At 41.9% G+C, this 15,057-nt stretch overlaps 1 protein-coding gene across 1 annotated transcript in view; it reads right to left on the bottom strand.

The window, feature by feature from the left end:
- ADAMTSL1 (ADAMTS like 1) overlaps positions 1–15,057 on the bottom strand; it is a 4,128,157-nt gene that overhangs the window by 1,523,580 nt on the left and 2,589,520 nt on the right. The window lies entirely within an intron of this gene.

The following is a 15,057-nucleotide window of genomic DNA, read 5'->3' as shown; positions in this document are numbered from 1 at the left end:
GACACATATAGTAAAACAATGTAATCTAATTGCTGCCATGCTTTCGGCTTTGTGGGGAGCTGTTCACCCATTCTACATGTGATATCTCCAGGTATGATGATAGTGACTTTTGGCAGTGGGAGGCAGGTATGTATATATGGGCCTGTCTGACAGGATGTCGGCATTGTCAGTCAGGTACAGTTGGCCCTGACTCAGGACATATATGAGTGTACATTGCTATTTTTGACATAGGTGAAGGAGGTGTCATGATTCCGTTTTGGACTCCTTCGCAGCTACTCTTTACAAAACACCGACAAACCTGAGCACTAATCCCTGTTATACTCTTTTACACACTTAACACCCTACTGATCCTTTGTGATCAGTCTACAGAGTATGTCATCATAATATCCTGGCATGTCCAGAGGTCGGTTTTGTGTGTACTCTCCGGTCCAGCTGGTGAATATTGTGATTTTGACACAATGTCACAACTGCCTCATGTACACAGACAACCCTCTCCTCCTCCCAACAAACTCAGATATATGTGAGAGATGCAACTATATAGATATACAGGAGGGAGGCTGAGCTCTCTCGACCCATGACTGGCACAGTCTATCAGGTGGTGAAGGTAACCACACACACCACATATCAGTCTCACATTAACCTATAGCGACAGCAATCAAACCACATTATCATACATAAACATACTCGGAGGCTCTAAATAAACTCTGCCTAAGCAGCAGAGACCTCCAAAGCAGACACACAAACAACTGCTACCCCACTACAATACCCACATATCACATAGTTCACAATGTCAGTGTGCCACACAGTCACTGCCCTTCAGGCTAAGCAACACACCTAATACACTTGTAATAGGTGACACTTATTGTCAGACACACTGACGTCCCACTCACCAGGCCGAACAAGGGGATGGTCACTTTCAGCTGTCTGTCGGGTGCCAGGATCCACCACATAAAACATGCACTCAGGTCACTCCACAGCAAGTATAGAAATGGCTCCATCATTGTCCATGCTGGTGCGTAAAACCTCAGACGTTCCTCCCTGGACCACATGACATGATACATAGAGGAACTCTCTGATCATGTAGGCCAGGCCAGTATGACCCTGGCCTTGTGTAGCATCTTACACTCACCAAGTATGATGTCACAGTATACAGACAAACTTATCACGTTTAACAGTTGACTAACATATTGGTGTCATTCAAAGGGGATCCAGTGTCTGTCAGCCTGGGGTGACATGCTCGACATGCCACGTAGCTTCGCTATGGACAGCTTGCACCTGTCACCCTTGGACTTTCAAATACTGGCTAAGGCTCTTGCTACCACCATAGTGCATTTTTTAAGCAGGGCTCAAAAGAAAAACCCACCTCCATAGACATTACAGAGTAAATGAAACTAAGGGTAATGCTGCTCAACACCAGATGTGTTACCCTCAAATTATGCCGACTCAGGACTCTCCTCAGTATGGAGAATAGCGATATCTGTGCACTAACAGATACCTGGTTCAGGTTCACAAATGCACACCAGCACTACCAGGTTATGTTTCATACCATGCTTTCTGACCACAAGACTCGGAACGGACAACACAAATAGGGGGAGTATCCATATACATCACAGATACACACACCTCCAGGTTAGTAGCACTGCACGAAGCATCACAGACCATACATATGCAACTAACAGTGTGCAAAACTGACTTAAAGTTTGTAGCCTGCTACAGACCACCCGCCCAAACTCAGGAACAACACTCGGCTTTCCTGGGAACAATGGAGAATATGAAGGTCTCCCCAAACACCATTATATTGGGTGACTTCAAATACCCAAACATTGACTGGGGATACTACTCAAGCCCCAACACCCTCGCCCAACAGTCACTACTATTTGTAAACTCATATGCTATGGCACAACCGGTCACCACACCCACAAGAGGAGAAAACATATTGGACCTGATCATCACCAACACGGGGACTCTATGTTCCACACCAGCGATATACCCCTCATTGGTAAGGTCAGAACATACATTTATCTCACTGGACATCCATATCCCGTCCCCACACCCATCCTGGGTAATCTTGGTGAACTTCTCATAAGCAAACGTCTCACTTCACCAAAGCAAAGTGGTATCCTTCAGAGACCCTGGGATAGTGGTAAATATGGCTCAGACTGCTGAATCCTTTACATACACATTCTATGGACACCTAGTGGATTGCATGGATTGTGCTATTCCAAATAACAACAAGACTCACTCCACCAATGTCAGAGGACCTGTCTGGTAGACCCCGGCCATTAATAAGCTATACAACGAAAGGAGGAAGCTACTACATGATACAGCACAATCCCAGACAGGGAAGACATCTGTAATCTGTACTAGCAGACAGCTACGATCACACATGAATTTATCTAAGGCCCGCTTCTAACAGACAATTGCACCAGACACGTAGGACAATCACAAGGCCTTCTTCAGTTATGTCAGGAACCTGGGTGGACACTCACTGATATGCTGTGAGTTACTGCATACTGACTACACATACCCTGAACCCACTGACATTGCCAACATCCTGGCAAACAGGTTCAGTGCAGATGTCTCCCCCCCATCCCCCTCTAAGGAGCAGATATCCATCCCAACAGAGTGTAACCTCCCTGACATCACAAATTAACAGATGAGTGCTGCCCTCCCCAAAGTGAACAACACAGCATCAATGGGACCAGACGGTGTCCCGGCCTGCATCTTACATGAGCTTCATGACAGACGTAACCCTCACATTAAGTCACTGTTCAATATCGGAGTTACTACAGGATATGTACCCAAGGAATGGCATACAGTGACAGTGGTCCCACTCCACAGAGTTGGTGCCACAACAGACCACAGACAATATCGCCCTATAAGCCTAACTAGCCTGTTCTGAAAAGCTATGGAGTGCATTGTCATGGGACTCATACACATAGACATCGGGAACCTACAGATACTGTGTCCTACACATTTCAGCGTTGTTGTGGGCAGATCTTGCCTCTTGAACCTGTTTGTATTCTTTAAACGGTTACTAGGTCCATCGACGTAGGGACAGTTGTCCACACAGCCTACCTGGACCTTGCAAAACCCTTCAATACAATACCCCACTCAGCCATTGTGCATAGGCTCATCAGCGTCGATATGGACACATATCTCACAAGATGGATTGCTACCTGGATCAGGGATAGCACCCACATGGTCAGTATTGCAGGTGCCATGTCTGACTATACACCAGTTACACATGGCATCCCACAAGGCTCAGTCCTGGGACCTCTCTTGTTCAGTATATATTTGTCTGACATACAGGCTAACACAGGAGGAATATGGCTGACCATGTTCGCAGATGACTGCAAACTGGGTGCCATAATCAACTCTCCAGCTGGCACATGCATACTCAAACAGGGTCTCACAGAGATGGATGACTGGTGCCTGAGCCATGACCTACAGCTAAATGCCATTAGTTGCATAGTCATCCCCTTTGGGAATAACAACATGCCCACACATTACCACATAGGTAGTAATCCATTACATATGGTAGGAGTTGTTAGGGGTTATGGGGACATGACTTGTTCATACTGCTGCCTTTGACAATCACATTGCCAAAGTGGTTAGACAGACCTTCTATATAGCCCACCTTATCCCATATGGTTTCACATCTAAATCGAATGAGGTCATTGTGCCCCTATACTCATCACGACCATGCTTGGTTACAATGCCACATTTGGGATGTACCTTACCCGACACCTGCAGCCACTGTAATGGCCACAAAAGTTCCTCAACAAGCAGATCTAGGGACTCACATGGATGCCCTGCGCAGTTCGGATACAGTAACTCCAGCTCTACTCAGTCGCTTACCGCCTACTAGGATATGATGTGTGCCTGTTGTGTACGGAAATATCCAACCCAGAATTACTGGACATGCTCCACCTCAGGTTATCTGACTCCCTTGGAGCTACACACTCCAGGGACATATACCTCAGCACAGATGTTAATAGGACATGCTGGAGGGACAGATTCTTATCCCAGAGGCTCCACTCACTCTGGATTGCAATCCCGGTTTCGCAGAGACAGAGCCACCCACTGACCACCTACAGGAGACATCTTGACAACTGGATGGGTGATCGTATGTTTACCCCTGGGATATCTTCTGGGTCCCTGCTAGACAGAGGCACAGTAGACTAAACGTACATGGGCTATCTTGTGTGACCTACTATTCACAGGCACAGTGCAGAAATCTGACAGGGTTGCGAAAGCCAAACACACTCTGGCTAGGCTTGTACATGCCCTAGGGCAGATAGCCTAGTATCGACCTCTGAACCTATGATAATGTTCGGGATGCACAATGTTTATTGCTGATACTGTTTGCAGGTTTTTATCATCTTTGCTTTCCCAGTTTCTATAAACAACTTAGGTATCTGCAGAACATATTTGATTATGACAGGGTTCCACTATATTATATATGTGTCTGTTGTCATATAACTGTGTGCACAGGGCAGATTGCTGGATAGTGAGAGGTTCCTGGGTTAACACATGCAACTGCCAGATATGTGTGGCCCACTGCTGTACTCAGACATGGCCTAAGTGTGTGAGCATGTCCAGTTCAGGCTTTCCGTGTTTTGTTGCCTGACATTTGTCTCATTTATTCAAGTGTGTGAGCATGCCCAGTGTGAACTTTCAGTATGTTGTTGTTGTCTGAGGTCCACTACATTTGTTGATGTGTGTGAACATGACCAATATTAACATTTATACTGTGTGTGTTGGAAGTCAAGTTCTATTCTTACTGCAGGACTCACCTTTGTGTCATAACTCGACAGGGATTATGCTGTGCCTGCAGGGTTTCCATGAGATACTTTGCATACTCTTATCAACATTTCTTCATACAGGCTGACCACTGCAATACTGTCATGGTTTAGTGGTTCAGTATTATGACTATAGTGCACCGTATCCTGGGTTTGAGGCCCATCACTGCTTTATAATTTTATACTGAGCATACCAGACTGCTTACGGGCAAATATGAGCATGTTGGCTTTTGTTCAGCTATGCCCTACTTAGACCAGGCTTGTCCAACATTGCTCAATATTAACCAACATTGCTGGACGTTGCCCAATATTACTCAGCATTGACCACAGTTGTGCTAGTTGGTGTGTGCGATTTTGTTTACATATACTACATGGTGGTAAATGCTGTTTAGCACTGCTTTATATTGCTTAACACATGGCAATCATGCCTCAGGTGGTGCTGGAGGGCTGCCTATGTCGGATGCACATACCACACTCCCTATACATGTTTGAAAGCAGGTAGTGTCAACTTAGGCATCCCTTTTACTATATGTGCAAGTCAGAGAGAGGTATAATTTCCAGAGTTCCTACTGAGCCAGTGTATGTGCTATGCGTTGCCTCTTTGCCAAGGCCAAAGCATACTGGGCACGCCTCCTTCTGCCTACTGGGGTATGCTCAGGGTGTTCCTCCTCCGAGTCACGCTCTGCCTGTGATGGCCTTGGCAATGGTGGGGGGCTGTTTGGCCCAGGCCTATGCTGGTCCTGCTGCAGCTGTTTTTGCAGGATCATATTATGTAGCATAGCACATACCATGACAATTTGGGTACATGTAGTTGGTGAGTACTGCAAGGCTCCACCAGATGTGTCCAGGCACCGGAACCGTGACTTCAGCCGCCCAAACACATGCTCGATTACATTTCGTGTTTGTGCGTGTGCCTCATTATGGTATTCCTGTTCAGGTGTTTGTGCATTTCTGATGGGTGTCATCAGCCATAGCTCCAGTGCATAGCCAGCATCCCCCACTAATTGACCATGTGGGATGTCCCCATTGGCAAATGTCTGGTACAGCTGCATCAGATGCCAGATATGGGAATCATGGTAGCTTCCAGGGCAGCCAGGACACACATTCAGTATTATGCCCTGGGCATCACACACAACCTGGCAGTTGATGGAGGGAAAGCCCTTGCGGTTGAAGTAGACCCTACCCCGCTCACCGGCTGGTGCTTTGATGCGTATGTGCATGCAGTCTATTGCACCCACTACCTCAGGGTATTCCGCTATTTGCTGGAAGAGACGCATATTGCTGGCCAATACCTCACGGGAATTGGGGAAATATACATGATCACCGACATGTGCTGATATGGCATCCAGGAACTGGTGCAGTACCCTGGATGCTGATGCCTGTGATATCCTCATCATATCACCAGTTGGTCTCTGGAAGGCACCTGTTGCTAATATTCTTAGGCCAACACATACCTTGGTTTCCACTGGGATGGGTTTCCCTCTGTTGGTTCTGTGTGTGAGGCGTGGCCTGCACAGCTCAACAATTTGCTGCAAGAGGTCTCTGTCCACTCTATAGCGTTCCACTATCTCCAGCTCATGTAGCCCCTGGTAGGTTACCCTGGGCCTGTACACTCTTCTCTGTCTCCTCACTGTGGGTTGTCCAGCAGCATTCGCATTTTCACCACCCTCAGCATGTTGCATATGTCGCCTTATAACAGCAATGGCAGCCCCTAACATTTCTTTGTCTCAGTAAAGCTTTTTCAGTTTTCACTTCTATTAACTTACTGCAGTGTTGCAGTGTCTCTTGAGAGAAACATAATGGACTGTTGTTTGCAGAGTTTTAGGTGCTGGGCTGGGCTAGTGTACTGCCTGTATAATTGCCTGATTCTGATTGTTTTCACCTGCTAGCTCTGCTAGTACTCCCTGGTAGCTTCCTACTATTTGTTGTGCTTCCTTTTCCCTTTCTGTTTCCTCAGGGGCAGCGCCGTGCACACAAGCGCAAACACGTGCACACCAGCTCACATGCGCGCACACATGCTTACATGGACTAAAACTTGCTTATTCTTGTTAAAATTCATGCACACCAGGGCAAACGCGCTTACAACTCCTTAAACAGCCTTATACATGCTTACTCTGGCTTAAACGCGCGCACTCACACTTACACTCGCGCACACTGTCTTACTCGAGTTTACAGGCATGCACACGCGCGCATTCCCGCTCAGCAAGAAACTTTAGTGTTATCCACGGCATACACCTTCAGTTTCTTGCCTTTACCTAGCCTACCTGTTGACACACCTCTTACAATGATGTGTAAATGACAGCTGACACATGCCACTCTGCTCCAATGAGCTTCACTTCTTTCATACATACCCCCTCATGATATCACCTATCTTCTACTCTGTTACTCCCCTTATCCTACTCCTACACTCCACTGACTGTGCTCATTTGCTATGTAAACTTGTGATTCACTATCCTAACCCTCATTTACATAGGATTGCCTACTAATGCTTGGTTACATCTCTTAGACTGAGCTTCCCCCTTAGCAACCTCTACTCGGTGGCCATGTTGTCTTCAGCCTGCTATTCACTTGCATTGTAAATTCATATTAGCATTAAAATCCACATTTTGGATCTTCATTATTGATTTTCTGTTTTTTAGAGCATGGCGTGTTTGCTGACTCTGCCACGCTTAAACCCCGGAGATCAGGATGAAAAAAATATATATTTTATTTTTATTTTGCATCACTTAACGTTGCCAATGGCCGTATTTTTGGCCATTGGCATGCTTACTCATGTGAATGCATCCTTTTTTTGGAGCTGTCACGGCTCCGTTTTGCTATTTGTAGAACCGTACTCAGTTGTCAACTGAGTACATTTCTCCAAATAACACTACTCCTACTCGGACAGGTTCGGGTTGCCTGGATTGCAAATTTACCACATTTGCATAGCTTTCGCCTGCAATTGAGGTAATTTGCATATCCAAGCCCTGTCTGTGTAGGACTCGTTTAAGGATCTCTGTTGCACGTGCCTACCGGCTGTTCCTGGATCACTCAGCAGACATGTTGGCTGCATGGAGTCTTACTCTACTCTTAGACTCTGTGGCAAGCCTTTGTGAATCTGGCCCGATGACTTTTTTTAGGAGAAATGTACCAACTGCTTTGTCCTTGCACATTAATATCTAAAGTCTCGAGTGGCACCATCTTGCAGCAAAGGGAATTATTGCAAGTGTAGAGGAAAAACTTCTCATAAGAGTGTGGAGGAGAATATACACCCCAACAAAATCATGCATGTTCAGTGCAATAGAAAACACAAAGACACTGGAAAACAGATGTGATACAATACCTTTTATTGTTTGACATTTTGCATTACATCAGATCTCTGTTTTAGTGCATTTGGGCTTTGGACCAACACATAATTTCTTATTTTTTTCTTCCATCATGTTAAGTGCTTAATTTTAATATTTTGCTTATATGGGATGGCATTCTAAATTATCCACTAAAGTGGTTCTTAACAGTTTACATATGCTGTTTTGGATTTCAGTAGTAGAAAACCTGATGAATTATCGTGATGCCCTTAAGTAGATAAAGCAGCTGTGAGAGCAAAGATAAATGTGTGTGTTGAGAATGCCACATAATCACTGAAATCAGTGCAACTGGCGAAGAGATCTCAGACAATCTCTAGAATGGGAAAAGCTAGTTATGGAGAATTGTATATGTAGCACTAAGAGACACAAAAGGAAGGGCAAGTTATGAGTTGAATATTAGGCATGTATTGTTCTCCCACTGCACGCCATTATTAAAGTGAAAACATACTGGACGGGCACACGGTAGAGAATGAACAAAACTTGGGAAATGAAAACGACAGACTGTTAAATACATTGTGCAAAAATAATCTCAAAGTACTCTTCTCTGAAAGCATTGGGTACCACTTTCTTGACGGACTACCATAGTTCCATCTTGTCTTAACTTCTCCATCTTAAATCATTCCTTTAGCACAATTTTGTAGACAAAAAAATGCACAAATATGTATTTCTATACATAGCTGCCCATGATTGTATAAAGTATGAATAAAACAGGCAGTATTAGCTGTATTTTCAGTCTCTTTTGGATACAACATAATATTTTTTGACAAAAGATACACTATTTTAACCTCATTTATTTAACCTCGTTTATTTAAGTTAGTCAGCCTAATAATTAATTGTACATACTACACAATTTGATCATTTTGTTTTAGCTGATTGTTAACTGCTGTCTCAATTACTTTTTTATTCTATGCAGTTGACTAGTATATGGCTGAAAACAGTCATCTGAATAGCCTAACCATCCTGTTTACAAAACTATCAATAAATAAATAAAACAAATGCTGATCTACAGAACTTTGTTTTGCTTACTTAATAATTGAATTATATTTTGTATATATATATATATATATATATATATATATATATATATATATATATATACACACACAACTTTAATGTTAGAAAATACAGGACAGAAAGTGACAGCACACTCCCCCCCCCCCCCCCCACACACACACACACACACGCACACACACAGTTAGATAGAATCAATAGATCTGCAAATCTTGGCTATGAATTGTTTGATATTAGTATCAGCAAAAAACTTTAAAAAGGGCAAAGACAGGGACAAAGGGCTTATTCTCCCATCTGGGGTGATACAATCTTGACACAATCAGAACTTTTTAAGGTGGTTGGGATTGGCCTTAACGGTTAAGGTGTTTGCCTTGCAGATACAATGTACATGGTTTGATTCTTACCATTAAAGGAAATTGCCTAGACATAAAAGGGACTACAAATGGCAGCCAGCCTAGGACTCACCTATGAACTTATAGTGTAACCATGAAATAAAAAGAAAACCAAAAGTTATTGGGGGAAGCTAGAGGCATGAAAAGTTTGAGTATACAGGAGCACAGAGGACACAATCAGATGGCAGACTACAGAAATAGGGAATATAGGCCAGTAGAGAGTAGGGGATTATTGACTATAAGTGTAGAATTTCAGTCAAACCAAACCACATCCACCTGAATATAGAAGAACAAAGTTAACTGCATCAGGTGACAGTGATATGTAGGCTACATGGTGAGGGAAGGGTTGGGAATATGGAAAGAGAGAGAATTAAAGCAGGTGGGTAATAAGAAGAAGGGGTAGGAAGGCATTGAAGCACTGAGATATAATAAATATGGGTCTATATTATAAGATCGATGTTTGAAAACATCGAACAACATCTGGTCAACACCATATGATCGATGTCTTCAAACAACGACCGTATAAAAAGACAAAAAAAAAAAAAAAATGAAATAAGTACCCTAACAGGTTTAAGCAGGGGGACAAGCCCCCTGCACCCCCCACACCCCCCGCTACTTAAATATACCAACTCCGAAACCATACTACATTGCAGTAAATGGAAATCTCCCCTTACGGAGATTTCTGTTTACACACTCGAGATTCTGAGCGTTCAATATTCTCGTGTTGACAATGTCAGATTCGATATTGTCAGCTTTCGAGAATGTAATATAGACCCATAAATACTACTAAGTAGAAGAGAGTAGTGAGCAGCATGGAAGGGGGGGTAACATTGTTGCTGGAAACAAAGATAAAGAAATAGTGCTGAGCATGTTGTAACAAGGAATTATCCTAAAGTGAATGTGGATCATCTGACTAGAGAGGAAAAGAAGAATACATAAAGAATGACGAATAAAGTAAAAAATACTCTGGAAAGCAGATACTATGGGAGTATAAGAAAATAAACAAGATATGGAAGGCAGGAATCACATGCTATATTTAAAGTGACCAGGGATTTTATACAGCATTCAATATGGAAAAGTAAATAAAGAAGGTGAAACAACTGAGCAAGTATTGGGGGGGGGACCTAATATCACATTATACCTAAAAATTGTAAACAAAAATATTTTTATGGCAGTAGGCAAAAGGAATTCAAAAGTATATAAATCAAAAAAGAATTGAAGCTTATATAAAGAAATACTTTGAATGAAATATTATATTTTTCCCAAGAAACTGAAAATGATGTTATTCTATTCATTTTTGCATAAGATGTAAAGGCAAAAATTAATTAATACATTATTTATTCATTTAACCAGGTAGGACACTGATTCCAATGGACCGATCTCAGGAGAATGGAAAACATTTACATGCATAATATGATGAGCATAATGCAAATGAAAACTGCACACACACGAAGAACAGTGCGCATGACATAGGAATTCCTTTGGCATGCTTACATGCACAGTATTAATTCTTGTACTCAAGTAGTTAGGTTTTGAGAAAGATTTATGAACTAGGTATAATGCACAAATGAATGGATGACTGCCAAAGAAGGTAGAGAGGCAATGATGTGCTCAACAGGGATGTCTGCTTTCCCTCTCACCACTTATACTCTATGTCAACATTTTAATAAGAAAGGAGAGAACATTGCTGGATGTAACAAAACTGCAAGGAAAGAAGAGATACTTTTTAGCATGTTGCTGATGACTGAATGCTGCTTCACCAAAACCTTAGAGGCAGTGCTGAGGGAACTCAACATCTGAAGAAAAGACGTGAGAATAGAATGGAGTAAAAAGATCTGATTACATGAGGAACAGGCAGGAGAGAGAGAGAGAAGAAAAATGGAGGGCATGTATTTATAGCTGAGAGAAAGGGGCTCATTGTCACTATTGTAGATGTAATGAGAATACAATATGTTACCAACAGAATAAATATGGGAAACAGTGCTCCTGTTTGAGGCATGCCTGAGTAGGCATGTACTTGTAGAGGATGAAAGCCCAGAGATAAAAAGAATACAAGAGAATGAACAAGGTGCTTCAGGAAAGGAAAGCAACCCCAAAGAGTTTAGAAGAAAGTCATTGAGTTACAGTGGGGGATTTGTCAATCTTTGAGTCATATGTTTATATGGCTGTAGATCAGATGAAGAGAATGTGGAAGGACTGGAACACAAGAAACAGCAACAGAATAGAAAAAAGTACTTGTCAAATAGAGATGGATGTTTAGATGGCATGGAGAATTTTGTTTTCTTGACAGCTGGTTATAAAAAGTAGGGCTTGAATGCAACTAGGCAGATGTTGGGGACTGAAAAATGTAGGTAAAAGACGGATTACATGCTTTGAGGTGATATATCGGGAGTACAGTTTGGTAGAGAAATATTATCAGGGTTGTAGAAGGCTGGAGAAAATGCTGTAAAGGAGTTCAATGGAAGTACAGAAGGGAGACCCAAGTCAAGGAAGGACCAAAAATGTGACACACTGAAAATGGAGGATGTCTTAAAAATATATTACAATGATTGTGAATAAAGATATACTGACAGGTATGATAAATAAGAACTGAAGTTGATGAGATAAAGAGAGAATGGCATTACTTGTGAGCAGGGTAATGGTACAAAGCATGAGCAGGAGTGAGATGCAAGGGTGTATGCAGGATATGTAAAGTGTGGCATTATCACATGGGAATTTCTACAAATGTGCTTTTGTACACCAAAAGATAACTGAAAGAATAAAACAGAGATAGTAGTAAATTGAGATGCAAGATTAAGGAGCGAGCTAGGCGACAGACTGGTAATTTGTAGAAAAGGTGGCGAGGATTTAGAAGCATTATGATACCAAGAAGTACAGAAAGAGCCTGGTCAGACCAAGATGGATATGTTTTAGGAATTTTATGAGAAAATGGAATGGAAGAAAGTCTTGTAATGAGAAAAAAGGATGGAGAAGGGCTAGCAGATGTTAAACTAAGGTAGCACTTAACATACTAGGGTCAAACAAAACTGATTTCCATTTGAATGGTAATACATAATGGAAGAAACAGAGGAAGCATGGAAAATTAAAAGGGAATGCAGTAAGTGAGACATGGAATAATAGCTTAGGAATGCAACATAAGAGGTAATTAAGTGGGAAATGAATGAGGAAGATAGCTATAAATAGTTTAATAAATACATACTGCTATACTTAAAACCTGTGGCTGCTCTTGCTGTGATTACCACAACTGCCATTTGTCTACCATGTGATGCTGTTCAAGTCAGTTAACACGTCAGTACTGAAAAAAGTATATCTAGTAAGCTTACCTGGTTAAATTATGCATTTATACACATTTTAACAGCATAAAAGAACAGTTTAACTGTGAAATGATACTGGAATATGTGCTAATAACTACAGTTCCACCCAAGAGGATTTCATGAGTATGCATTCTGAGTTATTGTTTACAACTATAATAAAAATTTACCATAAAATCCATAGCATCAGTATATATAATACTTCAGTTAGAAATTCCCGGGAAAAGATTTATGATGTTAGTGCAGATCACTCACAGGTATTTCAGTCCATTAAATATGTCAGCTTATGCTATTGCAGAAAATACAAGACAGGACAAGTCCATGAATTAAATCACTCATTTTATTATCTAATTTTCTTCTCAGTAGAACTATTGCTTATTGAAAAATGCCAATCAGCTGACAGATTCATGACAACTCATGAAACTGGTTATAATTTTGGAAAACAAAACTCACTGAAAACCTGTAACAGTCAAATAGTCTAGAGAACTGCACCACTGGCAACGTAAGAGATGAATGTTCTAGAAATGTCATCAAAACACATTCAGTGCTGAACACCAGAAAACTGCTGTACTGAAAGTGAGAGAGGGGAAAACTCTCAGTTTATCCCTAGCAATAAGTTTGCATGTCCTGTGAATAATTTTAAGGGAGCAGTAGTTGTACTGAGATCAATATAAATTCATGGCACGTCTGAAATATGGTGTTCTTTCTAAGCTGCAGTGATCAGAATTGCATGCTCATCCCCTTATCTATCTCAGCAGTGACTGAACACTGTTAAATACTGTGTTACCCAGTATGGTAGGCACTGGATTCCCTGTGGGCCCCTTTATCTATACCAGCAATGAGTGGTGCTCTCGGCCTAGCCTGTCAGTGAGTGCAGCATTAAATTCCCTAAATCCGGTCTTTGCCATACCAAAGTCTCCAGGCCTTCCATTCCCATCCTGAAAGTCACTGAAGGCATGCTATGAATTCATGATACAAATAAGCAGTGAAACATTGTGTGTGTGTGTGTGTGTGTGTGTGTGTGTGTGTGTGTGTGTGTGTGTGTGTGTGTGTGTGTGTGTGTGTGTGTGTGTGTGTGTGTGTGTGTGTATTTGTGTGTGTCCCAGACTTCCCATCCACCCAACTACTAAAATCAGATATACCCAACCTCTGCTCATTAATTAGTGATTAAACACCAGAACACCTACCAGCGATAATGAAGCAGTGAATGATGTCTCCTACCCATCTGCCAGCAAAGATCAAATCATTCCACAGTACCCTAATCTGAATGTTGGCACACATTACTGCTTTATCTCGGTATCTCTGGTACGTACCCTTGGGAATGCACTGTCCAAGTTGCAGAGATGGGTATTGATTTACCTTAAGACTTACATCATTGCAGGGTTGATGGAAGGTGGTTTGCAGAGCCAGCCTGACCAGGAATGCTATGCTAGACTCCATTTCCAAACTAGAGGAAGCCCACCCAGGCATCCTCTTTTGGACAATGATTGCCTCAGAACAAGCTTTCAAACTATGAATGGGGAATGTTCATCAGTCCTGACTTTAAATAATTTTTTTGTGAAAATCGATCTGTTTATACAGCCTGATCTGTGGATGCTTTATTTTCAATACTTCATTATGTGGCTTTTTAGTTGCATCTAATATTTATGTAAACCCATCTGGAGTGTTTGAGTGACACAATGTCAGACTTTTAATTTAGAGGTTTACAGTGTGGTTTAGGTCCATTTAAATCTCAGAAATCCATAATGTAACAAGGTTATAATTTATAATAATGGACACAAATCCATTAAGCACACACATCATATAACAGAGAAAGTAAACATTTTGAGTATTCAATTAAAAATATAACATGCTGATGCAGAAAGGACACTACTTGTGAAGATCAGGTCATTTATACTGATAAAAACAGATATTTGCACTGTCGTGGTGTAGCAGTTCGTGTTCCACCTCACTACAAGAGTTTCTGTGGTTCGATTCTTGGTGGGGTGCCTTCTGTGTGGAGTCTGCATGTACTCCCTGTGGTCGTGTGGGTTTCCTCTGGGTGCTCCTGTTTCCCCGCACATTCCAAAGACATGCTGCAGGTTGACTGGACACTCTAAATAGGCTGTAGAAGAATACTGCTGAGCCTTTCACAGGCCTGATAATTCAAGGCGCTTCACAAATCATAAGCTCATTTGATATCATTAAGCAATAA

Source organism: Protopterus annectens, chromosome 2.part0, assembly GCF_019279795.1.
Source record: "Protopterus annectens isolate FY-2018-M chromosome 2.part0, PAN1.0, whole genome shotgun sequence".
Taxonomy (NCBI): domain Eukaryota; kingdom Metazoa; phylum Chordata; order Ceratodontiformes; family Protopteridae; genus Protopterus; species Protopterus annectens.
This window is presented reverse-complemented; position numbering and strand designations above follow the sequence as displayed.